Source organism: Schistocerca serialis, chromosome 7 (assembly GCF_023864345.2).
Source record: "Schistocerca serialis cubense isolate TAMUIC-IGC-003099 chromosome 7, iqSchSeri2.2, whole genome shotgun sequence".
Taxonomy (NCBI): domain Eukaryota; kingdom Metazoa; phylum Arthropoda; class Insecta; order Orthoptera; family Acrididae; genus Schistocerca; species Schistocerca serialis.
In genome coordinates, this window is record NC_064644.1 from 592,643,832 (window position 1) to 592,671,551 (window position 27,720).

General features: G+C 41.5%; 1 pseudogene; it reads left to right on the forward strand.

The window, feature by feature from the left end:
- The window catches only part of LOC126413270 (myrosinase 1-like), a 277,606-nt pseudogene that overhangs the window by 60,974 nt on the left and 188,912 nt on the right, over window positions 1-27,720 (forward strand).

Sequence of the window (27,720 nt, forward strand, 5' to 3'; positions counted from 1 at the left end):
AAAATGTGTACGCCTAAAGCGGTGTTAGAACTATCGGTGGCAACGGAAATTTTTTTGGTAAGGTCTGGGTGCGATAAAAGTGGTGCATTCAACAGAGCATGTTTCAGGTTCATAAATTCAGAATGTGCTTGCTTATCCCAGAACCAAATAGTGTTTTTACCTGTCAATTGGCATAATCTGGGTGTGTCTAAAACAGAGTGATGAATAAATTTACGAAAAAAGTTAATTAAGCCCAAAAAACTGCGTAATTGCTTCTTCGTTGTAGGAATAGTAATGTCACGTAGAGCTTGAAGTTTTTCCGGATCAGGCGCAATGCCTTCTGCTGAAATTACGTGTCCAAGAAATTTTATAGAAGTTTTGCCAAAGTGCGATTTACTGAGGTTAACTGTGAGTCCTTGTGCATGAAAAGTTTGCAACAGTGTTTCTAGAATCAGATTGTGTTCAGACCAGTTAGCTTCTGCAATAAGAATGTCATCTACGTACGTCGTAATTGTGTCCTTAAGTTCTGTCGGAAGTATTGTGTTCAAACCGCGAATAAAAGCTGCTGAAGAAATAGTTAAGCCGAACGGTAATTTACAAAATTGATAACAGTCACCAAAACAGAGAAAAGCTGTGCACTTTCTGCAATTCGGATGAAGCTGAATTTGCCAAAATCCTGATTTCAAATCTAATGTACAATAAATAGCCGTACCATGAAATTTCTATAGTAGTTCTTCTAGTGTCTGTGGTCGATCTGTTTCATTAATAATAATGTCATTAATGTGACGCGAATTAAGTACGAGGCGAAGTGAGCCATCTTTTTCTTAACAATATGTAGCGTGTTTATGTACGGACTAACTGCCGGTTCAATAATTCCTTGGTCGAGCATATCTTGCAACTCTTTTTTAACTTGTTCTCTGTGGAAATATGGAATGGGATAATGCTTTGCTTTAAATGTGTCGTGCTGTTTGACTTGAAATTCATACATAAAGCCGGACATAGTACCAGGAACATTGTCGAAAACTGGAGCTTGCTGTAAAAGAATTTTGTGTAGTTGCGTGCGTTCGTCGTCTGTATTTGCACTGCTTTGTTTAACTTTATCAGAAATCATTTGCATTACGTCGTAGTCAGCTTCGTCTGGAGTGTTATAGTTATGTACGTACGTATCTGTGAATAATGTGGAATTACAGTCTATGTTACGTGATGCAGAAATGACCTCTGTACGATTAATTGTTTGTTCTTCCGCAGATAAAGAATGCTGAAATTCTAAAGCCAACTGCACATTTTCATCCAACACTAAATAGGAATTTTGAAAATCGATAACTGCGTCGTGTTGTACCAGAAAATTATTACCTAAAATAACGTCTGTTGTCAATAAAGGAACAATCCAAAAATTTGAGTGAAAATTATAACCTGCAATACAAAATGATAAATGCGTCTGTAATTTAACGTCTACACCTTTACTCGATACTGCTCCTTTTACTTTCGTTTTGCCTAATGGTAATGTAGGATAGGTATTCTCTTTGTTACACTCGTTAAAAGTTTCTTCATTTATTACAGACATAGGTGATCCGGAATCGATTACTGCTGAAAATTTCGATGAACCTATTTTAATTTCGATAACAGGATGTGAAATGGTTTTTTGAACAACTGGTCTTTCCTGCAAAAGAGTGTCTCTGATATCGTCAAAAGTAATTACATTTTCGTGAACAACATTCTGCGTGTCTAAAGTAGTGCTTGTGTTACTGGAAGATGCGATCTGTACTGTATCTAGTCAAATTCTATCTGACGTGTTATTATTATCAGGACGATTCTGTGGCATTTCAACTATTTAAACTGCTCTGTTATTTCTTACTGACGTGTTACGCTATAGATGACACCTATTGTCTGGTTCATTTATGATTATTTGTTGTTGCTAATGTTGTTGCTGCTGAAAAGATCGACGGTTATTAAATTTACGCTGAAAATTGTGCTCTTTTTTTTTTTACGTTTGTCATGATAGTCAGTTCTATACAGTGTAGTGCGATAAGAATTGGAGTAGTGTGTTTCTATACTTAGTTATTTCTTTGCTATCGGGCGTTATTATTTGTTGGAGCTGGGACTATACGTGCACGCGGCGAAACATTAAAGTTTGGTTGACCTTGTAGACTGCATTGTTGGTTACGTATGCTACGCGGTTGACTTTCATGCTGTTGTGGTGGAAAACGTCTATTGTTACTAAAATGTGGTTCCTGTTGCTAATAATTTTATACATACTGATGATTACGATTTTATCTGTTATAGAATTACGGCGATAGTTGTCATTTCTGGAGTGCCTAATGAAAATTGTCACTTTCGGTAAAAATTTGTCACATCGGGTTTTCATTACTACGTTTCTTAATTCTACATAGAGCAATAGTTAAAGAGCTGTTTTGATAGATAAAAAGGATAGTAGAAGAGAAGGCAGCAGTGCAGAAAACTAAAGATGAAACAGCACTACTACAGCTCGGGGCTATATGCACGCTATGGCACATATTCATTAAAGCGTAATGAATCCCCTGAGGTCTATTACGCGCTGCAAATACATTTTAGCTTTTGCGTTGCAGGCAATGGCAGTAAAATTCCAAACACAAATTGCTGTATTCTTGCTAATTCTAATTTCTGCATTATAGGCAATGCTGATGAAAATGCAATAGCAAATTGTCGCATCAGGTTCAAAGCTAGTTTCTGCATTACAGGTAACAGCGTTGAAAGTACAAAAATAAATTGTCTTATACAGTGCAAATCGTGTATCTGTGCTCTGTCATTATTAAATTCCTTAGATTTTTTTACAAATGCAAATTGCTTATAATCAACATTATCGTCACTGAATTTGAGAACACGTTCAGGTTTGTGTGAGAATCTGTTTGTCTGTGTCCGTTCTGAATCTAGGTCCCATACTCTCTGTAGGTTACCCAAATTATACGCGCTGCGTAAGTCTGACAAGTGTTCGCAAAGTGGCGTCTGCTGTGATGTGTTATTAACTGAAATGTTTTTTTATCTCTGTTACCTCTTGCTGTAAACTTGACAAATTTGTACGTAACGAGTTATTAGCTGAATCGATCTCATTTACTGCCTGTTGTAGATTTTGGAATTCAGGTGTTTGATTGAATGAAACCGGTGAAGTATCGTCTGATTTGTTGTCATTATTACTTTCAATAACGTCAATACGACTGGCCAATTCATCATATTTTTCAGTCAGTATTTTTACCTGATCATCGGTTTTAGTGTCACAAGTATTAATTTGTTTTTGAATTTTACGTGCGGTTTCGTTCAATTTTTTCACGTCTGCTTTAATGACATCGGAGTCATGTATTAGTTCTAATTGTTCGAGTCTGTCTGTCACTGTCTGAAAGTCCGCTGTGTGTGTGTCTGTTTTCGATTTAAGATCAGAAATTTCATTACGTAATTCTGTATTCGACTGTTTGATGGTATTAATTTCATCGGACACTGAAGCAATATTGTTGTCTATATACGTTTTTGCTTTCGCGAACAATTTACGTTTGTCTTCCTGTCTCTGTGCTGTGATTGTTTCCATAACTTGCCGTTTTACTTTATTCTGTTCCTGTATAAATTTACGGAAACGCGTATCACTGTTTTGTAGGTGATGATTAAAGCGCTCGTCAATTTGAGTATTCTGTTGCTCGAATTTCGCGTCTATCTTTCCATCCATTGTGCGCGAAAGTTCTGCTGTCATTGCTTTAAACTCGTCGCGTAATTGTGTAGCTTTTTCAGAGCATTGTTTAGCGACTCCGCTAATTTCGTCTCTAAGTGTTTCTGTTGTAGCTGTTTGCATTTCCCTTAATTCCTGAGCAACAGACCTAATTTCTTCGCTACTTTTTCTTGAACAACCCTCAATTTCCTCGCGCAACTGTTCCTTAGTATCGTGACACTGCGCGGCAACGTCTCTAATTTGTTCACTAAGCTGTCTGGAATTGTTGTCTAATTTTTCATTTAACTGTCTAGAGCTGTTGTCTAATTTTTCATTTAACTGTCTGGAACTGTTGTCTAATTTCTCATTAAAGTAGTGTTTGAGTTTTTCGTTATCTTGTTTGACCTGTTCACTAAGTTGTTTGAAATTTTCATCATTGTTGTCTAGTTTTTCATTAATTTTATTAAATTTTTTGTCCTGTTCACTAAATTGTTGTTGTAGCAATCTTTCCATAATTAGTTCCAAGTCAATATTACCGGCTCTATTCTCTGTGCTGTTTAATGGTGGATCTGGAATTGTCTCGTTTTGCGTGACCATTTGGTCATTCTGTAATTTACAAAAAAGTGTATCAGTCGGGTGTACACTGTCAGACACTATTTCGGAATTAAATAGATCCATCGTACTTTCAGTACACTGTCCATTTTCATTAGAAAAATTTGTCGGTACGTTACTTGAATTTTCCAAACCGGATGTGTTAAGTTCGGCAGCGCTCATTACAATAGACCGCTCCACGTCATCAATTGTCGTCAAATTAACAGAGGAGACAATTGACTTCGTTTGTTCATCATTAAGATAAAAGTCATCATTAAGGATTGGAACGCACTGACTGTTAGTGAACGCAGGATTGTCATCATTACACTGCGTGTCACAAGTCCTATCGGTGAAGTTGTTTAAGTCGGTAATTTCATTCATTACACCTCGCGATGTACTATTAATACTCTTTCGCGGCATTTTAGCACAAATCACAATTATTCACAAATGAAACAAAAACAATGCAAAATTCAACAAATACAAGTACAACAGAGAGCAACGAATTGCCGATGATCTGTAGAAAGAAAGTCACAAAATTAGTAAAAGCGTTGCGCCAAATCCTAATTATATTTAAGCAAATAAGAGCAGATATCTGACTGTTTCTTAGAAGATTCCCAAATAAATACGATCGTGGCCGGATGTCGCCAAGTGTAACCTCCCCGCAATTATATAAAAGACATAAAAATGAGAAATAGCAATCTGAGCCAGGTGTATGCTCCCCACAAAAAAATGAAAGACTTAAAAATGTTCCAAAATTCAGTTCCCCACAAAAATGAAAGATAATTCAATGATAATGAAATCTCAGTGACAATGAAAATGCAAATAGACCGAAATGTCGATCTTTGGCCCTGTGCAATAATTAAATCCGAATTATTACCTCAGTAAATCTGCATCTGCTCTTATTTTCGCCATAGCTTGGAGGAAATGCATCGCAAGTATTCTTTGAATTTAAGTGAAACTTTTCTTTAAGGAAATGGATGGGAAATATTCTTTCAATTTAAATGATTGTTTTCTTAAAAAAATTGCTTTGAAAACAAAATTATTATTGGGGCATTTCTTGAACAAATTAATTACTTAAAAAATATACATTACATTATCTGATGTGCGCAATGCTGCTTCATTATCTCATTTAAAACACATAGCTCATCCCGAATCTTGACCAGAGACCCATATCGACGCCCGCCGACTCCTCACACACAACTCCGACTGTCTCGCACGCGCTACTAGCACAGACGAACTACATGCTCTCGCGACTCGCTACGTACAACAACAGCTCCGCAACTGAACTGAACTCTCGCGTAGTCAAGCGCAGACTAGCAACGATAAATAACTCTCTGGTCAGAGATTCTGTCATGCCTCGCCATCGCTGGTACTGAATCCATACATACGCGTTTCAAAGTTTACGCCACACTAATATTTACTCTCGTTCTCCTATGTCAGTAGAAAGCACATCATTCCGCTATTTCTTGAACATAAAGTCAGATCTGGAACGAAAGTCCTTCTTGTTATATACAAGACACATTATATCTTCTTCACGATTTTCACAGTTGTCATTTTACTGCAACCTTGTGTTTGTATGCAAATCTCTAACGCTAAGGTTTCCACTTACCTTCTATTCTCACAAGGGTGTTATTCAGTGGTTGTGTTTCTATAGCTTCTCTAACTGGATCATTGTAGTTAACTGTACCCTCTGTGCATTAAAATACTCTTTCAGCATAGCACTCCATTTGCTTAAGTATGCGATGCAACTTTATATGTTTAAGATATTGTTGTGTCAATAGAAAGTTTTGTTTCGAATCTAGATAATTTGCTTACCACTAGCAGTTCCCATAACCAGTTACATCACCCGAAAACCCCTGTGGGAACGACTGAAACATTCACTGTCGCTTATGTTTTTCCACCTGTATCTCCCAAGCAACAATAACAGGCTTTCCCGTCTGGAAATAGAACCACCGGAGTTGCAGGTAACCCACACCCGACCGCAGCGATGTACAGGAGCTGAAATAAAATGGATGGAATCGCGGTCAGGTTCAAAATTTCATTTATGACTACATGTTCCTTACATTACAGGCTGAGATTTCCTGATTAGGATTTCACTTACCTCACTTCGTCTACTTGCATTCCAAACATATAATCCACAGTGTTCCCATTCCTCTCACTTAACTGTATTTCATTCACTTGCTGAATACTTGTTTCAGTTACGATATCAGTCCCACTGACACCTTTTAGTTCTCTCTTCTATTAATTTGAGATTAGTTAATATCACATGCTAGATATGTTAAACTTGTTCTGTTTTCTGTTTATTGTTGTGGTCTATAATTTTTACTCTCGTTTTCACTAGAAATTCTATTATCTCCATTTTGTATTCTGATTTATATTTTATGTTATGACTAACATAGGTCATATTTTTCACCTATATGCAAAACATGGCCGGGAGCTTTCTATAGATTTTTCGTTACCTCTTATTACTGTAAGAAAGTAAGTGGGAAATCGCATTGAAAGTGTGTTTAGAACGCAGTTGGGCGTTTGGTAATAAACGGCGTAACACAGATCTTTTTGCAATTAGCTTAAGCTTAGAGATCTTTTCCATCCCTGTAAGAGTTGCCAGTTTGATTATGAAACAACGTGTACAACGTATGACGCCTTAGACGTAGTGATTTCAGGGTTTTCAGTTAACTCTAGACTCTCCCACACATTTCAGAATAAATAAAAACGAGATCACCTGACATAAGCTGTGTTCTGTTGCAGGAGCGGCTGACTTTTTCGGGCTGAATCACTATTCGACGAGCATCGTGACGTCAGGCGAGGCCGGCATATCTCCGTCCAAGTCCAGAGACTCTGGCGTTGTCAGCGTCAGTAGTGGGGTGAGTAAGCCGCAGGCCGACAAAGTGTTTTCAGCCAGATACCTCTCTGAATTAACTGAGGCGGAGACAATCAACAAAATTCCCTGAGAAGACTTTCTCTCGATTTTCATCTCACACTCATTGACGTCAAACCACTGGTTCTTACCACGCTTCATTTTTTACAGATTAACGGCACCACGAATGAGAAATTTCTGAACCAAGCACTTTAGCTTCAATTCACGCTCTGTGGCCCCTCCTGCTCTTTGGTGCTCTCCTCTACGGTACGTTAATTCGGCGTCGTCAGAAACGATGACAGGGGGAGGGGTGGGGGGGGGAGCGGCCTGTGGGACTGCCGCCCCCCCCCTCTCCTCCCTCCAGAACTACACCTGTTTCTTCTTAATCTCGAATAAAAACATGCAACATAGCGTTCAGTCCCAGCAGTCTCGAATTTTCTCGCCCTTATAGTTGGCCTCAAGACCTTACAGACACAACATATCGCTCTTAGCGGAACACATTCGACAGATGTAAAGGTAATTTCCAGAGTACCCCAAGGTAGGACCGCTCATTGTATACAAACGGTCTAGCAGAAAGCGTCGGAAGCTCATTAAGACTACTGCTGATGACACGGCTGTCTATAGATAGGTAGCAACGCCAGAAGACAGCATCGATTTCAATAACGACCTGCAGAGGACTCACTAATAGTGCAAGGACTCGCAGTTAACGCTAAACGTGAATAGACGTGACATATCGTGCATACATAGGAAAAGAAATACACTAATGCACAACTACTCTGGAAACTGCATGTGCCGAAAAATATCTAGGAATAACAATCCAGAACGACTTTAAGTGGAATGAGCATATAAAAAGTAGCAGGAGAACCAGATGCCAGACTGAGCTGAGATTCATAGGGATAATCTGAAGGAAATGTAGCTCATCGACGGAAGAAGTGGCCTACAAGGCGCTTGTTCGACCGATTCTTGAGTACTGTTCATCAGTCTGCGATCCCTACCAGGTAGGACTGGTAGAAGAAACAGAGGAGGTCCAACGAAGAGTGGCGCTTTTCGTCACGGGATCGTTTAGTCGGCGCGAGAGCGTTACGGAGATGCAGGCGCTACAAAAGAGGCGTTGTGTATCATATACAGTTGTTCTATTGAAATTTCGAGAGAGCACTTCTGTGAAATGTAGGGCAATATATTGCTTCCTCCCGCATACCTCTCAAGAAAATTCGAGAAATGCCAATACAGAGGCTTACCGACAATCATTCTCCTCACGTGGCATACGCGACTAGGACAGGAAAGGTTAATCAGTCAGTGGTATCAGAAGTATTCCCCACCATACATCGTTAGGTGCCTCGAGGAGAGTGATGAGGTTGTAGCTGTAGATCCTATTATAACAGATTAAGAAAACATCGTTTAGAGCATTTGGAGACGGCATGGCGACACAAAATTTCTATGAGCTCAGTCCGCCTGTCATTCAGAGCAAAACCCCGGATTTGACTCTTCTGGGAGAAAAACAATTTCTTGGTGGGAATGTGCTGTGTTAGGTACACATAATCCGTAGTTTTATATGGGTATGTCGTCTTTTATGTAGATCTTGAACTTGAGGCCTTTTCTGTGCTTGGGGTGCTTCAATTATTAAGGTCTCAGTCCCCGTTCAGTGAGTCCACAAATCCGACATGTGTACTTCATTGCTGGCATGTGATGAATTAAACTGGTTGCAATACACTCCAGAGGTCAGGTCCAAGAGGTCACGTGTGCTATGTAAATTCCAAGCCATGTAAATGCTAATGAGTCAAAACGTATATTCATATCATAATATTTATTATATAAACACAAGTCACAATAGAATTTTACAGAAACAACAGACATCGGCCATGTTTTGTCACCGATGCCAACCTATATTTAGGTTGCATTCACAGGAATGAGACTGATGGGGGTCTCCACGGCCTACTGCAACATGAGCTCGCTCTAAACTGCCATTTGGCGTCTCTGTAAGACCTGTTTATAGACAGCTCTCTCTCCATCAGTTTAAGGGATGTGAGGCAACGAAACAGGTGCGTAAATAACAGAATTAAGCTACCTGAAAGCTAACTCTATTTTAATTTATATTAGTGTTAGCTTTTTCCTTTGTATATCCTTCGCAATGTATATTAATGTGGTAACAACCAAACTTGATCTACAGTTCTTTCCGACGCGTTCTGACATTTTATCAAAATAAAGTAAATATAATTTTTATGAAATTTAAAACGACTGCTAATTGATGTGTAAAATGTCTCATCTTGAAAAAAAAAATTTGAGGTCATTACAAATAGGTTGTTAACCTGAACCTATGAAAAATTTAATACGACTGTTTTTAGTAAAATTAATTTAGCTGATATGTTTGGGTTACACATATGATCTTCTGCCGTCAAGCATCACTTGAATTAAATTTATATTTCGAAACAATCGTTTAATTCAATTTTAATATTGCACCACCACCGCTACCTTTGTTAATATGTGATGCAGTCTTGATATTGGTTACACGAGTAGGTCCCCTATGAAACTTATTATCCTATTACTGTTTTTAGTGGTTATATATTCTACACTCATAAGTAGTAAACTGTGAGGTGATGAATTTAACTAGTTTCAACATTCGAAATATCGGTTTCTTATATGAATCTTAAAATAAAATTTCAGAGTCATTGAGTGTTATGAATGGAATCGGCAAGCAATCAACGACATTGTTTTAAATATGTCTTACGTACAAAAAATTGCATTAACACGATATTAATTTAGATTAAGGTCACAGACTCTGTTACTAGGTGCCGCTGTTGACTTTGCTTTAATAACCGACCATACTCCACAAGCCACCTAACGGTGTGTGGCGGAGGGTACTTTCGGTACTACTATCTGATCCCTCCAACCCTGTTCCACTAGCGAACAGTGCGTGGGAGGAATGATTGTCGGCAAGCCTCTGTATTGTCTCTAATTTCTCTAATTTTCTACTCGTGGTCAATACGCGAGATATATGTGGGGGGAGGTGATATGTTCTCTGACTCCTCCTGAAAAGTGCTGTCCCGAAATTTCAATAGTAAATACCTCCGTGATGCACAACGCCTCTCTCGTAACGTCTCCATGAACAACTCCGATAGCCAGAGGGACTACAATGATCAAATCAACTATCCGACTGTAGCTAATCAGGACTAAACGTGAGACCATCTGTGAAATTTAACAGCACCACATTTCGCGAGAAAGTGCCAGAGAAGTTCAGTAGGGACGTTATGGGAACTGATACGCCGAACATGCTGAACGTCGCAGCTATCTTGCCACAACTAGACTACTAGACGCATTAATCATCAAATATGTCAGTTAGGGGCTGGCAGCAAACCTGGTGTGATCCGCCCATATTCCAGGCATGTTCAATTGGTAACAAAGCCAGAGACATGGCCGACTGAGAAATGGCAAGTTGTCGAACTAACTCGTACATCATCAAATAGCAAACTGTTTTTTTGCTGGTTGCCGTACTCTGCAGGATAAAATTATTCATTTTACTGCTAGTATGATGCAAAATTACTACAAAATTGCTGAGAAAACAGGATTACATGTTAATGAAGAAAAGACAGAATACCTGGCCATAAGTAAGAAAACCATAAATGATGCACCTCTGACTGTAAATGGATTCAATTTCAAGACTGTTGACCACTTCAAGTACCTAAGAAGTCTTTTTAATAATAACAATAGAACACATAGAAATAGATGCCCGTTTATCAAAGGCAAACAAGACACTTTTTAGTTTCATCCAAATTCTAAGAAAAAGATCACTTGGCAGTAACTTCAAACTCCGCTTATATCAATCGAGCATTATACCTGTAATGTTATATGGATGTGAAACATTAATATTTATAAAGAAAGATGAAGAAAAACTGTTAATATTCGAAAGAAAAGTACTAAGGAAAATTTTTGGACCTGTATACGACGAAAATAACATGTAATGGAGAATAAGAAGAAATGAAGAATTAAGAGGGCTGTACAAACACCGTAACATCGTTGAAGTGCTCAAGAGGAGAAGGTTTAATTGGGCAGGTCATATAGCAAGAATGACAGAGAACAGACTACCTGGAATTGCATTCAGCAGAACAATAGATGGAACGAGAGGAAGAGGGAGACCCAGAATCAGATGGTGGAATAACATTCGGGAGGACACAACTAGGATGAACAGCAACAGCAACTGGACAAACAGCGCATTGGACAGGCAGAAGTGGAAGAGGCTCATAGAGCAGGCGTATGGTCGATAAACCCTTGCCACATGTAAAGTAAAGTAAGTGCGAACGAGGACCGAGCCTTCTGCTGAACGCTGTTTGTATGTTTTCTTACGTTGGCGATGCTGTAAGTGCTTCCTATTTGTTCACATGTCCCTGTCAATATGACCTGTTATACAGATATAAAGGGTCTAGCGATTTCAGTCTCTGTAGTTATACAGTAATTCAAGTTAAATAATATCACCGGGGTTCTTTCAGCGAATTCAGCGATAAATTGGTCGCATTTAATGGATTTCAAACTCTTCTATTGGTAGCGCAACGGAGAATGGACGTATTTCGAATATAGTTAACGAAAAATTTTAGAAAAAGACTGATAAGTGATGAATGTCAGATGAGAGGCAGCATGAAATTTTCATTTCGTGTGGGTCTGGGCTGAAACAATTCTTTCTTTGCTATAAAATGTCTACAAGCATAACTTTTAGATGAGATATCGGTCACAATGACTTAAAGAGTGTAATGACGGCATTACATTGTTGATTTTGTGAAAGGAGGTGATGAAACCCGGTGCCGGCATGTAGCGTACTTACGTCAAGTAACGCTAAAGGAACAATAAATCTTAACACGTTCTTCAATGGATGGATTACCCATCAGCGAGATGATACTGCGTCACTCAATTAGGCTTTGTAGACAAGCGTGAAATTTAACGCGTGGAATCTAACGAGTGAAATTTAAAGCAGGTCTAATGATCAGTGATTGTGCTTCAATGCCTATCGCAGTCCATTACAGACCCACATGTGTGAGCGAGATGGGTTGCTGAGGGCAGTGTGTCGATCGTATTGCAACCACATGCATTGGTGCCATACCGTTTGACGTGCGACGCGAGGAAGAATAGTCCAGGCCATTCTGAATACCCATATACAGGGTGTTTCAAAAATGACCGGTATATTTCAAACGGCAATAAAAACTAAACGAGCAGCGATAGAAATACACCGTTTGTTGCAATATGCTTGGGACAACAGTACATTTTCAGGCGGACAAACTTTAGTAATTACAGTAGTTACAATTTTCAACAACAGATGGCGCTGCAAGTGATGTGAAAGATATAGAAGACAACGCAGTCTGTGGGTGCGCCATTCTGTATGTCGTCTTTCTGCTGTAAGCGTGTGCTGTTCACAACGTGCAAGTGTGCTGTAGACAACATGGTTTATTCCTTAGAACAGAGGATTTTTCTGGTGTTGGAATTCCACCGCCTAGAACACAGTGTTGTTGCAACAAGACGAAGTTTACAACGGAGGTTTAATGTAACCAAAGGACCGAAAAGCGATACAATAAAGGATCTGTTTGAAAAATTTCAACGGACTGGGAACGTGACGGATGAACGTGCTGGAAAGGTAGGGCGACCGCGTACGGCAACCACAGAGGGCAACGCGCAGCTAGTGCAGCAGGCGATTCAACAGCGGCCTCAGGTTTCCGTTCGCCGTGTTGCAGCTGCGGTCCAAATGACGCCAACGTCCACGTATCGTCTCATGCGCCAGAGTTTACACCTCTATCCATACAAAATTCAAACGCGGCAACCCCTCAGCGCCGCTACCATTGCTGCACGAGAGACATTCGCTAACGATATAGTGCACAGGATTGATGACGGCGATATGCATGTGGGCAGCATTTGGTTTACTGACGAAGCTTATTTTTACCTGGACAGCTTCGTCAATAAACAGAACTGGCGCATATGGGGAACCGAAAAGCCCCATGTTGCAGTCCCATCGTCCCTGCATCCTCAAAAAGTACTGGTCTGGGCCGCCATTTCTTCCAAAGGAATCATTGGCCCATTTTTCAGATCCGAAACGATTACTGCATCACGCTATCTGGACATTCTTCGTGAATTTGTGGCGGCACAAACTGCCTTAGACGACACTGTGAACACCTCGTGGTTTATGCAAGATGGTGCCCGGCCACATCGCACAGCCGACGTCTTTAATTTCCTGAATGAATATTTCGATGATCGTGTGATTGCTTTGGGCTATCCGAAACATACAGGAGGCGGCGTGGATTGGCCTCCCTATTCGCCAGACATGAACCCCTGTGACTTCTTTCTGTGGGGACACTTGAAAGACCAGGTGTACCGCCAGAATCCAGAAACAATTGAACAGCTGAAGCAGTACATCTCATCTGCATGTGAAGCCATTCCGCCAGACACGTTGTCAAAGGTTTCGGGTAATTTCATTCAGAGACTACGCCATATTATTGCTACGCATGGTGGATATGTGGAAAATATCGTACTATAGAGTTTCCCAGACCGCAGCGCCATCGGTTGTTGAAAATTGTAACTACTGTAATTTCGAAAGTTTATCTGCCTGAAAATGTACTGTTGTCCCAAGCATATTGCAACAAACGGTGTATTTCTATCGCTGCTCGTTTAGTTTTTATTTCCGTTTCAAATATACCGGTCATTTTTGAAACACCCTGTAGTAATTGCTGTGTATGTAAATACAGATAGTACAGGATGATGTTAAAGAAAATAAGTAACGCAACACATTTCTTTCAGCCAGTTTCGGTTGAAAAAATGCGGAATTTGTTGTTGGCCATTGTGCAATATTCCTATCTCATTCCCTGTAATTTCAAAAAGTGCCGCTATGTGGCAGCGCTTTTCGCAGCCTTCAAAATGGCGTCTGTAACTGAGGTACGTTTCAAGCAGAGCGATGTCATTTAGTTCCTTTTGGTGGAAAACCAGAGTATCGCAGATTTTCAAGTGCAGAACGTCTACGAAGAGCTGGCATCGAACAAACGCACGGTGAGTAGTTGGGCGAGGCGTCTGCCACCATCCCAACGAGGTCGCGCAAATCCGTCCATCTCTCGCCTGCCGACCGGCCTCACACGGCACAACGCTGGAACATGCGAGCACACTCACTCGACGTGCTTCAAGGATCACAACATACACCTCGCTGCTAAACTGGACATCTCTGTTGGTGGTGCTGAAACATTCGTCCACTAGTTGAGGTACTCAAAGGTGTGTCCTCGCTGGGTTGATCGCCACCTAACACAAGAGCATAAAGAGCAACGAAGGACCATCTGTGCAGAACTGCTTGCGCATTACGAAGCTGACCGTGACAATTTTTTGTGACATGCGATGAAACATGAGTTCTTCACTTCGAACCGGACCAATCCATGAAGTGGTGCCACACCACCCCTCCTCCGGAGAAAACTTTCAAAGCCACACCCCCAGCCGGTTTGATGTTCTCCCTCATGGTGCACCGATCAGCTCTGAAGTGTATTGCGCTACACTCAGGAAATCGAAGAAACGACTTCAGCGTTTTCGTCACCACAAAAATTCAAGCGAACTTCTCTCAACGTAAGGTGTCACATAAATCTGCACTCCCGAGAGGAGTTCACAAAACTTCATTGGACTGCTCTTCCTCATCCAGCCTGCAGAGTGGATCCCGCGCCTTCCGACTTCCATCTGTCTGTCCCAATGAAGAATGCACTGCACGGGATGATAGAAACGTTGTCGATGCAGCAAGAGGTTGGCTCCGACGTTAACCAGCAGAGTAGTGTGCCAAGTGGGCACACTTCCGCCCCTCCCCTTTCCCCGCCCCCCCCCCCCCCCCCCCAGTAAGGTGGTGTAAGGCCGTCGCATTGAACGGAGGTTATTTTGAAAAATAAGGTTTTGTAGCCAAAAGACTGGGAAATAATAGGGCATATTGGAATGCTGAATAAAACCAGCCTGCTTTCATTAAAAAAAAAAAAAAAGTGTTGCGTTACTTATTGAACGCCAGTCGTAGGAAGAAATGAAGTTGAAATAAGCAATGCCACTGTAATCAGTATATGTGGAGCAGTTGCACATTAATACATATATTATAACTGCATAATACCTATTACTAATTTGCACCATTAATAAACATATAGCAACAATAACCTGATCCGACAGTAATTATGGCAATCAAGGGATGTTATAACGAGGTGCTCTACTTTATTATTCTAGTTTTTCAGCAGCTCTCTCATTTCCTTCTGGATTATTTTAAATAATATTTAATATTTGATGGGATATCTCATAACGATTTCTTGATTTTTTTATTGTTATAACCGGTTGTTACAGGCGACGGACTTCTAAAAATTTCCCGAGTAGAATATAACTTCTGAAAGAAAAACCTTGCGAACAAAACTCTCTAAAAAGTCGGAGTAGAATTTACAAAACTATGTAAGCTCCCCTAACAAGAAATTAATCACCCCTGTAGAAATCACTACAAGCATCATCTAATATCGTGTAATTCTGCCTCTGTACTCGATCGATGTCTGGATTACATTTCGAAGTGAATCCACAAGGTTGGGCAGGTACGTCGAATCCAGGTTAAGCAACAAGCAGTTCTACCAGATTCCGGGGAGGCTATTGTCGGCATATTACCAGCTACTCCAACGTGTCCCACAGATTTTGCAGGCCACTTTAGATGTAATAGGGTGGGACAGTGTTCAGAAAATCCGTCACAAATTCTTCCAGTCCGATGAACTTTGCTGTTGTCGTATTTATGTGCCTGTGTTAGAAACGGCCTCTTGCGAGGTGACCGACTACAAATCTCCACGACATGCTGTCCCCGTGGCAATCTTCTTTCGCTAACAGGTTCCGATGGACCTTCATTCACTGCGTGCACCAATTCCGATCCCTTCTGGAAGTGATTTTGATTCACAAGCCGTCAGACGCGTCTCCAGTCCCTTCAAGTCAGGGTATTTTACGGACCACATTTCTGACGTCTTGCTTCGTTGCTACCTGTGTTACACCTCTGTCTGTAGACACGCTGAAGAGTCCGCCGCTAGACACCAACAAATCCAGCAACTTCACACTCCGTATGGCTTTGGGCACTGTCAACCACGACTGCACTTTTCTGCCACTGTCACGTCGTTACATTTACCCATGTTTGCATACAGTGTCAGCCTGAAACATGAGAGTTTCAGTTTTTGTTACTGTCTGATGCTCACGTAGCGGTAGTGCACTCGCGGTTGAGCACACGACTCGATTGCTGCGCCATCTGTAAAGGTCTAAAGGTTCATCTGCGACTGCGCACTGAGGGCCTAACTTTCTGCCCGGTGAGCTTACTTTGTTGGGAAGTACACCAGATAACGAGATTATTGTAAAATTAAAGGGAAATTGACCTTTTTAACTGTGTAGGCTGTTGCATGTGATTATGATACAGATATAAAATGGGGGGATGAATCAGCAGGAACAACGAAGAAAAAAAACACAAATATGATGATGTTGCAAATTTGTGGATCACGTTCAAGCTCTAGGGAACATACACTAAGATGACAAAACTCATGGGACAGTGATATGCACGTATGTAGAAGGCGGTAGTATCGCGTACACAAGGTACATAAGGGCAGTTTCATTGGCGGAGCTGTCGTTTGTACTGCTGTGACTGGTGTGAAAAGATTTCCGACGAGATTAAACCCACACTACGGGAATTAACAGACTTTGAACAGCGAATAGTTGTTGGGGCCAGACGCATGGCACATTCCGTTTCGGCAATCGTTAGGGAATTCAATATTACGAGAGCCTCAGTGTCAAGAGCTTGCCGAGAAAACCAAATTGCAGGCATTGCCTATCACCACGGACAACGTATCACTTAACAACCAACAGCAGTGGCGTTTGCGTAGAGTTTTCAGTGCTAACCGATAGACGACACTGTGTGAAATAACAGCGGAAATCAACGTGGAACGTGCGACGAGCGTATCCCTTTGGACAGTGCAGCGATATCTGCCGCTTGTGGCCTATGGCAGCAGAGGACACACGTGAGTGCCTTTGATAACTGCATCTCATCGACTGCAGCTCCTCTCCAGGGGTAGTGACCATATCGGTTGGGCCCAAGACGAATGGAAAACTGTAGCCTGATCAGATGAGTGCCGATTTCAGTTGTTAAGACCTGATGGCGGTGTTAGAGTTTGAAAGAGACCCTACGAAGCCATGAACCCAAGTTACCAACAAGTAACTGTGCTAGCTGCCGCCGCTCTGGGTAGCCGTGCGGTCTAAGGCGTCACGGTTCGCGCGGCTCCCCCCGTCGGAGGTTCGAGTCCTCATTCGGACATGGGTGTGTGTGTGTTGTCTTAGCGTAAGTTAGTTTAAGTTAGATTAAGTAGTGCGTAAGCCTAGGAACCGGTGACCTCAGCAGTTTGGTCCCACAGTCCTTACCACAAATTTCGATTGCTACCTGGCGGTGGCTCCATAATGATGCGGGCTGTGTTTACATGTGATGGACTGAGTCCTGGTTACATTCGACTACTTAGAGACCATTTGCAGCCATTCACGAACTTCATGTTCCCAAACAAAAGTGGAATGTTTATGGATGATAATGTGGCATGTCACCCGGCCACAGCTGCTCACAAATGATTGAAGAACATTCTGGACAACTCGGGCGATTTATTTGGCCACGCAGATCACCTGACATTAATCCCATCGAACATTTATGGGACATAACCGAGATGTCATCTGGTGCACAAAATCCTGCACTGGCAACGCATTGGCAATTGCGGACGGCTGTAGAGGCATCATGGTTCATTAGTTCTGCAGGGGACTTCCAACGACTTGAGTCCATGCCTCGTCGAGTTGCTCCGCTACGCCAGCCAAAAGGGGTCCGACAAGATATTAGGAGCTGTCCCATGACTGCTGTCACCTCGGTGTTGTATTGGAACAGTGGAAAGATATTAAATGTCAAAAAGACACAGAAACAGACACATTAAAAACATATAGCCATCTGAAGTGTAAGGATAAAAGTTAAAACGACAAAACCGACTAGTCTTAAAGTTCTTGACAAATTATATGGAACTTGAGCCCCTGGAAGCTTTGCCTCTTTCAGGCATGTGCTCTACCGACTGAGCTATCATTTGTTGAAAACCAAAAATTATTTATCGTGCAGAAATACCCTACAACGAACTACAACGTTGCAGAAAGGTCGTTGTAAAGATTAAGCATTATCAATAGTCTTACCCCCCATGAATCATGGACCTTGCCGCTGGTGGGGAGGCTTGCGTGCCTCAGCGATACAGATGGCCGTACCGTAGGTGCAACCACAACGGAGGGGTACCTGTTGAGAGGCCAGACAAAAGTGTCGTTCCTGAATAGGGGCAGCAGCCTTTTCAGTAGTTGCAGGGGCAACAGTCTGGATAATTGACTGATCTGGCCTTGTAACACCAACCAAAACGGCCTTGCTGTGCTGGTACTGCGAACGGCTGAAAGCAAGGGGAAACTACGGCACTAATTTTTCCCGAGGGCATGCAGCTTTACTGCATGGTTAAATGATGATGGCGTCCTCTTGGGTAAAATATTCCGGGGGTAAAATAATCCCCCATTCGGATCTCCGGGCGGGGACTACTCAAGAGGACGTTGTTATCAGAAGAAAGAAAACTGGCGTTCTACGGATCAGAGCGTGGAATGTCAGATCACTTAATCGAGCAGGAACGTTAGAAAATTTAAAAAGGGAAATGGATAGGTTAATGTTAGATATACTGGGAATTAGTTAAGTTCGGTGGCAGGAGGAACAAGACTTTTCGTCAGGTGAATAAAGGTTTATAAATACAAAATCAAATAGGGGTAATGCAGGTGTAGGTTTGATAACGAATAAAAAAATAGGAGTGCGGGTAAGCTACTACAAACAGCATAGTGAACGCATTATTGTGGCAAAGATAGGCACGAAGCACACACCTATTACAGTAGTAGAAGTTTATATGCCAACTAGCTCTTGAGATGATGAAGAAATTGATGAAATGTACGATGAGATAAAAGAAATTATTCAGATAGTGAAGGGAGAAGAAAATTTAATAGTCATGGGTGACTGAAACTCGAGTGTACGAAAAGGGAGAGAAGGAAACATAGTAGGTGAATATGGATTGGGGGTAACAAATGAAAGAGGAAGCCATCTGGTAGAATTTTGCACAGAGCATATCTTAATCATAGCTAACACTTGGTTCAAGAATCATAAAAGAAGCTAGCATACATGGAAGAATCCTGGAGATACTAAAAGGTATCAGATAGATCATATAATGGTAAGACAGAGATTTAGGAACCAGGTTATAAATTGTGACATTTCATGGGGCAGATGTGGACTCTGACCACAATCTATTGGTTATGAACTGCAGATTAAAATTCAAGAAACTGCAAAAAGGTGGGAATTTAAGGAGATGGAACCTGGATAAACTGACTAAACCAGAGGTTGTGCAGAGTTTCAGGGAGAGCATAAGGGAACAATTGACAGCAGTGGGGGAAAGAAGTACAGTAGAAGAAGAATGGGTAGCTCTGAGGGATGAAGTAGTGAAGGCAGCAGAGGATCAAGTAGGTAAAAAGACGATTGCTAGGAGAAATCGTTGGGTAACAGAAGAAATATTGAATTTAATTGATGAAAGGGGGAAACATAAAAACACGGTAAATGAAGCAGGCAAAAAGGAATACAAACGTCTCAAAAATGAGATCGACAGGAAGTGCAAAATGGCTAAGCAGGGATGGCTAGAGGACAAATGTAAGGATGTAGAGGCTTATCTCACTAGGGGTAAGATAGATACTGCCTACAGGAAAATTAAAGAGACCTTTGGAGATAAGAGAACCACTTGTATGAATATCAAGAGCTCAGATGGAAACCCAGTCCTAACCAAAGAAGGGAAAGCAGAAAGGTGGAAGGAGTATATAGAGGGTCTATACAAGGGCTATGTACTTGAGGACAATATTATAGAAATGGAAGAGGATGTAGATCAAGATGAAATGTGAGATCCGATACTGCGTTAAGAGTTTGACAGAGCACTGAAAGACCTGAGCCGAAAGAAGACCCCGGGAGTAGACAACATTCCATTAGAACTACTGACAGCCTTGGGAGAGTCAGTCCTGACAAAACTCTACCATCTGGTGAGCAAGATGTATGAGACAGGCGAAGTACCCTCAGACTTCAAGAAGAATATAATAAATCCTATCCCAAAGAAAGCAGGTGTTGACAGATGTGAAAATTACCGAACTATCAGTTTAATAAGTCACAGCTGCAAAATACTAACACGAATTCTTTACAGACGAATGGAAAAACTGGTACATTTCTAGCATTTGTAGACTTAGAGAAAGCTTTTGACAATGTTGACTGGAATACTCTCTTTCAAATTCTAAAGGTGGCAGGGGTAAAATAAAGGGAGCGAAAGGCTATTTACAATTTGTGCAGAAACCAGATGGCAGTTATGAGAGTCGAGGGGCATGAAAAGGAAGCAGTGGTTGGGAAGGGAGTGAGACAGCGTTGTAGCCTCTCGCCAATGTTATTCAATCTGTATATTGAGCAAGCAGTAAAGGAAAGAAAAGAAAAATTCGGAGTAGGTATTAAAACCCATGGAGAAGAAATAAAAACTTTGAGGTTCGCCGAGCCGGCAGAAGTGGCCGTGCGGTTAAAGGCGCTGCAGTCTGGAACCGCAAGACCTCTACGGTCGCAGGTTCGAATCCTGCCTCGGGCATGGATGTTTGTGATGTCCTTAGGTTAGTTAGGTTTAACTAGTTCTAAGTTCTAGGGGACTAATGACATCAGCAGTTGAGTCCCATAGTGCTCAGAGCCATTTAAGGAGGTTCGCCGATGACATTGTAATTCTGTCAGAGACAGCAAAGGACTTGGAAGAGCAGTTGAACGGAATGGACAGTGTCTTGAAAGGAGGATATAAGATGTACATCAACAAAAGCAAAACGAGGATAATGGAATGTAGTCGAATAAAGTCGGGTGCTGCTGAGTGAATTAGATTAGGAAATGAGACACTTAAAGTAGTAAAGGAGTTTTGCTATTTGGGGAGCAAAATAACTGATGATGGTCGAAGTAGAGAAGATATAAAATGTAGACTGGCAATGGCAAGGAAAGAGTTTCTGAAGAAGAGAAATTTGTTGTCATTGAGTATAGATTTAAGTCTCAGGAAGTCGTTTCTGAAAGTATTTGTATGGAGTGTAGCCATGTATGGAAGTGAAACATGGACAATAAATAGTTTGGACAGGAAGAGAATAGAAGCTTTTGAAATGTAGTGCTACAGAAGAATGCTGAAGATTAGATGGGTAGATCACATAATTAATGAGGGGGTACTGAATAGAATTGGGGAGAAGAGGAGTTTGTGGCACAACTTGACGAGAAGAAGGGACCGGTTGGTAGAACATGTTCTGAGGCATCAAGGGATCACAAATTTAGCATTGGAGAGCAGCGTGGAGGGTAAAAATCGTAGAGGGAGACCAAGAGATGAATACACTAAGGAGATTCAGAAGGATGTAGGTTGCAGTAGGTACTGGGAGATGAAGAAACTTGCACAGGATAGGGTAGCATGGAGAGCTGCATCAAACCAGTCCCAGGACTGAAGACCACAACAACAACAACAACAATACAGTCTTCAAGTTATTTACACTGCACAAAGAATTAATAAATTTAAGAAAACGAAAAATAAAAACTGAAGACAATACCAGAGTGTTGTGTACATAGTTCCGCGTAGTCAGCGCGTACACAACTATCCCACTAGAGCGCACCCCGCTAAGCACAACAACAGCGCAGGCGCAGCGCTTGTCCATCTCCGCACTACGAGATGGCGCTGCCTTAGAGATGGACCAAATTCTGCTTCCGCCGATCCGCGTATTAATATGTAACGCAGCCAATGAGATTGCTGCTAACGTAGGACCTTGTCTCCTCGCGGATCACAGTCACGTAGTGATACATGAACGCGCAATGTACAGGGTGTTTCAAAAATGACCGGTATATTTGAAACGGCAATAAAATCTAAACGAGCAGCGATAGAAATACACCGTTTGTTGCAATATGCTTGGGACAACAGTACATTTTCAGGTGGACAAACTTTCGAAATTACAGTAGTTACAATTTTCAACAACAGATGGCGCTGCAAGTGATGTGAAAGATATAGAAGAAACGCAGTCTGTGGGTGCGCCATTCTGTATGTCGTCTTTCTGCTGTAAGCGTGTGCTGTTCACAACGTGCAAGTGTGCTGTAGACAACATGGTTTATTCCTTAGAACAGAGGATTTTTCTGGTGTTGGAATTCCACCGCCTAGAACACAGTGTTGTTGCAACAAGACGAAGTTTTCAACGGAGGTTTAATGTAACCAAAGGACCGAAAAGCGATACAATAAAGGATCTGTTTGAAAAATTTCAATGGACTGGGAAGGTGACGGATGAACGTGCTGGAAAGGTAGGGCGACCGCGTATGGCAACGACAGAGGGCAACGCACAGCTAGTGCAGCAGGTGATCCAACATCGGCCTCAGGTTTCCGTTCGCCGTGTTGCAGCTGCGTTCCAAATGACGCCAACGTCCACGTATCGTCTCATGCGCCAGAGTTTACACCTCTATCCATACAAAATTCAAACACGGCAACCGCTCAGCGCCACTACCATTGCTGCACGAGAGACATTCGCTAACGATATAGTGCACAGGATTGATGACGGCGATATGCATGTGGGCAGCATTTGGTTTACTGACGAAGCTTATTTTTACCTGGACAGCTTCGTCAATAAACAGAACTGGCGCATATGGGGAACCGAAAAGCCACATGTTGCAGTCCCATCGTCCCTGCATCCTCAAAAAGTACTGGTCTGGGCCGCCATTTCTTCCAAAGGAATCATTGGCCCATTTTTCAGATCCGAAACGATTACTGCATCACGCTATCTGGACATTCTTCGTGAATTTGTGGCGGTACAAACTGCCTTAGACGACACTGCGAACACCTCGTGGTTTATGCAAGATGGTGCCCGGCCACATCGCACGGCCGACGTCTTTAATTTCCTGAATGAATATTTCGATGATCGTGTGATTGCTTTGGGCTATCCGAAACATACAGGAGGCAGCGTGGATTGGCCTCCCTATTCGCCAGACATGAACCCCTGTGACTTCTTTCTGTGGGGACACTTGAAAGACCAGGTGTACCGCCAGAATCCAGAAACAATTGAACAGCTGAAGCAGTACATCTCATCTGCATGTGAAGCCATTCCGCCAGACACGTTGTCAAAGGTTTCGGGTAATTTCATTCAGAGACTACGCCATATTATTGCTACGCATGGTGGATATGTGGAAAATATCGTACTATAGAGTTTCCCAGACCGCAGCGCCATCTGTTGTTGAAAATTGTAACTACTGTAATTTCGAAAGTTTGTCTGCCTGAAAATGTACTGTTGTCCCAAGCATATTGCAACAAACGGTGTATTTCTATCGCTGCTCGTTTAGTTTTTATTTCCGTTTCAAAGATACCGGTCATTTTTGAAACACCCTGTATTATAACGAGTGTACAGACCTCCAATTAGTCAGCCTGCATTTGTCTGTACCAGTCTATGGTCAAGTTTCAGTCTGCGCCTAATAAGATTACCATATTCCTGTACATAGCCATGAAGATGAATGTATAGACACTTTTGGCAAGTATCAGAGATATATGTGAGAATAAGATTAACATACCAATACTAAAGGAACTTCAGATTGTCAATTGTAAATAGCATCCAGAACCAAGTTAAGTAATTTTTATGCTTGTTATTATTTTAATAAATGTGTGTGAAAATTGTTCAAGTTCTGTTTAAGGTTGGTTACCATCAATCTGCTACTCTAAGCGTGCAAGTGGCATTTCTATCGTCTGACCTAACGGCAGAAGATAAACACGCCACGATAAGACCACGAGACATATAGCTGACACTCGCCTACTTCGTTAGAGCGACAAGTAAATAATCTGATGGTGTTTGTACTGAAGGTCTTACAGTACGCACACCACACAGAGTACATTTTGTATCCTCAAGAGTATAATTGTTTTAAAAGAAAGCAACTGAACATTTTCCTGTACTGTATAAATAAATTGTTTTAACTGCTTTTAGCTGTAAATTAGAGAAAATAGACAGCAAGATTGGGACAGTAGCCACAGCATATAAGTTTCATTTTCTAAAATACGAATTTCACGTGTATTACAAGAAAGCGGACATGCGATATTTATGTTAATGGCATAAATGATTTGTTCAAATTTGTTGCAGATGAAAATGACTTTTCTAAATTTTTGTTGATTTTACTCTATACATACTGAAATTAGACGCGAAATGCTTTCGCTCTAAAAGATACTACGTTACACAAGTGCCTTAGCCACAGCCTATTGAATTCTCCCCAGAATGAATTTGTAGAAGAGTATCTGTGAAGTTTGGGTGGTAAGAGAGTAATCTTTTGCGTAAATAAAGTTCTGAGGGAATTAGTGAGTTGCACTGCGAAAAATATAGCTCAGTCGCCAGAGCACTTTCCTGTAAAAGGTAAATTTACAAGGTTCGAGTTCCAATCCAGCACAAAGTTGTAAACCGCCAGCAGATTTCGGATCAGTGCACACTCCACTGCAGGGTGGAGATTCATTCCGGAATTAGTATATTGTAAGACCTGTTAATAGCAAACGGATGGAGAGCCGTGAATAGGTCACTACGCTATGGTTACTGGACAAGCGTATTATCTGAAGCGACGGTTAGCATTATGTTGGTGATGACGATGAGTATTTCTCTGGTATAATCATAAATGAGACATAATATTTTGTGAGAATGTTTGGATGTCGCTACTGCAGTGGCACTTTCTTTTTCGTGAAGTTGTCACTTTTCATACATCCATCCTGTAGAGTAGGAAATAGGAAGGGGGAGTGGGAGTTACTAAGTCTCCGGTATCATATGTTAATGTGTCTCCGCTTTCTCTCGTTCCAGCAATATCCTTGGGGATTCCGAAACTTGCTGAACTGGGTCGCTAACGAATACCCGGGCTACCCTATAATGGTGACAGAGAATGGCCTCGGAAACTCTGGTGGTCTGAACGACACCGACAGGATCGATTACTTAACAGTGAGTGCGCTTCGTCATCTTGAGACACCACTAATACTTAGATGTTAACTTCAGCATGGAAATTCACTGAATATTTTAAAATGTTTGTCGCAGTCTTATCTGACGGCGCTTCTGCAAGCTGTGAACACGGATGGAGTTCCGGTGATCGGCTACACCGCCTGGAGCCTCATGGACAACCTGGAATGGAACAGAGGATTCGAGTAAGTCCTCGTGCATTCATTCATATGTCACTTTGCTTTAGTTCATAGCTAAATTTTGAATAACTTGCCTACGAAACTGCCTTCAAACTATAAGAGTTGCTAGTTTGCCATTACTAATGACGAAGGTTTCTGTAGAGTTGTTGCTGGATGAATTAACGGCAAATGTTCAAACACTATATTACCTTTATGTTGACATCTATGTTTGCACTTTATTAATTTGACTCGTAGCTAGGTGCAAACCATTCTAATTGACGCCAAATAAGGGCTTAAGCGTCAGGTTTCCTAAATGTATCCTTTTTGTGTAAATGAATGTAATGAATATTAACTGTGGGGCATATTCGGCTTCATTGGCCACAAAAAAGTATTCATCAGTTGCTAAAGAAAATGCCTTAAAATTACATGACCATTCTGTGTGACTAACAACGAGCCTTTCCATGCTGCAACCAGAGCATTCTCTTCTTATGTGAGAATTGTAATCCACTCGCCATTTGCACAAATACCGAGCTCCTGCAACAAGTCAGAAGTTGGCTTCACGCTGTGCAGGTCACGTGCTCCCTGGTGGCAGGTACACCCTGATCTCGCTGGGCGTGGAGGAGAGATCCCTTCTTTTCGTTTCACAGATATACTCGTGTGCTAGATTCCGACTAGTACGCCCGTCTGTTCATCCAAAGTTTTGTACTTACAATAGATTATATAACATATTCGTAGTGAAGTTGTTGCGCCAGTTTGGAATAATATTTCATGTTTTCAACGTTATTCCCTACAGTCTATAACACAAGAGCACATGACTGCTACATACAGGATGTATCAAATGGTAAGGTCATTTCTTGATCACATAATAGAGGATCTTATTTGCTACAAAAAATCTTGAACAAAATTTCTGTATTCGTCACCGTTTTGGAGTTACGTGTTTAACTCCCTAACAGCGAGTTTCTCTTTCCTTAATTTCTCAATTAAAGGACTTCTCTTGTAATTCATGTGTGTTGTCCCCATACACGACAAAACGAGCGTTTGGAAGATGGTGAGCTTGCACGCCATATTGACCATCACACGTTGCCAGCCATTGTATGAGTTTCTTCAGCTGCAATTTGCGTACGGTTTTGTAGCTGGTTACAGCATTCGATGTTACTGATATTATGCTTTTTATATTAAGCCCTGAGTGTGTTTCTGGACAAGGCGGCTGCAGCGATTAAGTGCTAAGCTAAAATTCGTGTTTCAACATTTAGAATGTTTACTAACGAGGAACACCAGGACAGGCACTTTGTTTGTGGTGTCTGTAACGGTAATACGGCAACGGCTGAAAGAGAATACCGAGAGAGGTTTCTGCAATAACGGAATCCGGGAAGACGGGTATTTCAAGCACTTCACCAACGCTCAGGAACGCTACAACCTACGCATCATGTGATCGACCAGGACATGCTCCGTACCGTGACGAAGAAATTCTTGAAATTGTAGAAGCACTTACTCCTGTGAGTACAAGGCGTCTTGGGTGTCACGCTGATCTCTCATCTGTCTTCTTCATTGATAACATCTTCATCTGTACCATCTGAACACTGAGCAATAATTAAAGCCACAAGATCATAGGCATCATTTCGTATATTGTCAGTGATCGCTACAGATGGTTAATGACCAACCAGATTTCGTGAACCACAACTTATTGACTGACGAGTCAGGTTTCACAAGAGATGCTGTTATCAAATGGTTCAAATGGCTCTGAGCACTATGGGACTTAACATCTGAGGTCATCAGTCCCCTAGAACTAGAACTACTTAAACCTAACTAACCTAAGGACATGACACACATCCATGCCCGAGGCAGGATTCGAACCTGCGACCGTAGCGGTCGTGCGGTTCCAGACTGTAGCGCCTAGAACCGCTCGGCCACTCCGGCCGGCGATGGTGTTATCAACAACAGAACTTACACATCTATGCTGACGAGATTCTTCGTGCAACTGGTTCCAACTCATTTCAAAGGAAAGTCTGTGTTAACGTATACTCGGTGGTATTCTGTTTGTCCCATTCATAATGGTTCTAAGCCATCAGAATGGTTTGATACTGTCCATATTTTCCTGTCTTGTGTTAATCTTTTAAGCTGTACACCTCTACTGCACTCAGCATCGTCTGTAAACAGTTTTGCATATTCTGACCTTTGCTCATACAACTACATTTGGTCTTTACTGCTCCTTAGAGCGAATAGTTAACTATTCTTGGATGCCGTAGCAGATTTATATTACTAAGTGGCTGAAACTATCATCTAGCCTCAGTTGCAAGTCGCCTAGCTAACAGCTTCTACAGGTAACAAAAATTTAATTTTCCATACTCCGTGTCATTATTGACCGAAATTTAAAATGCTGTCATAATCTGCTGTATAGTTTATGTAAA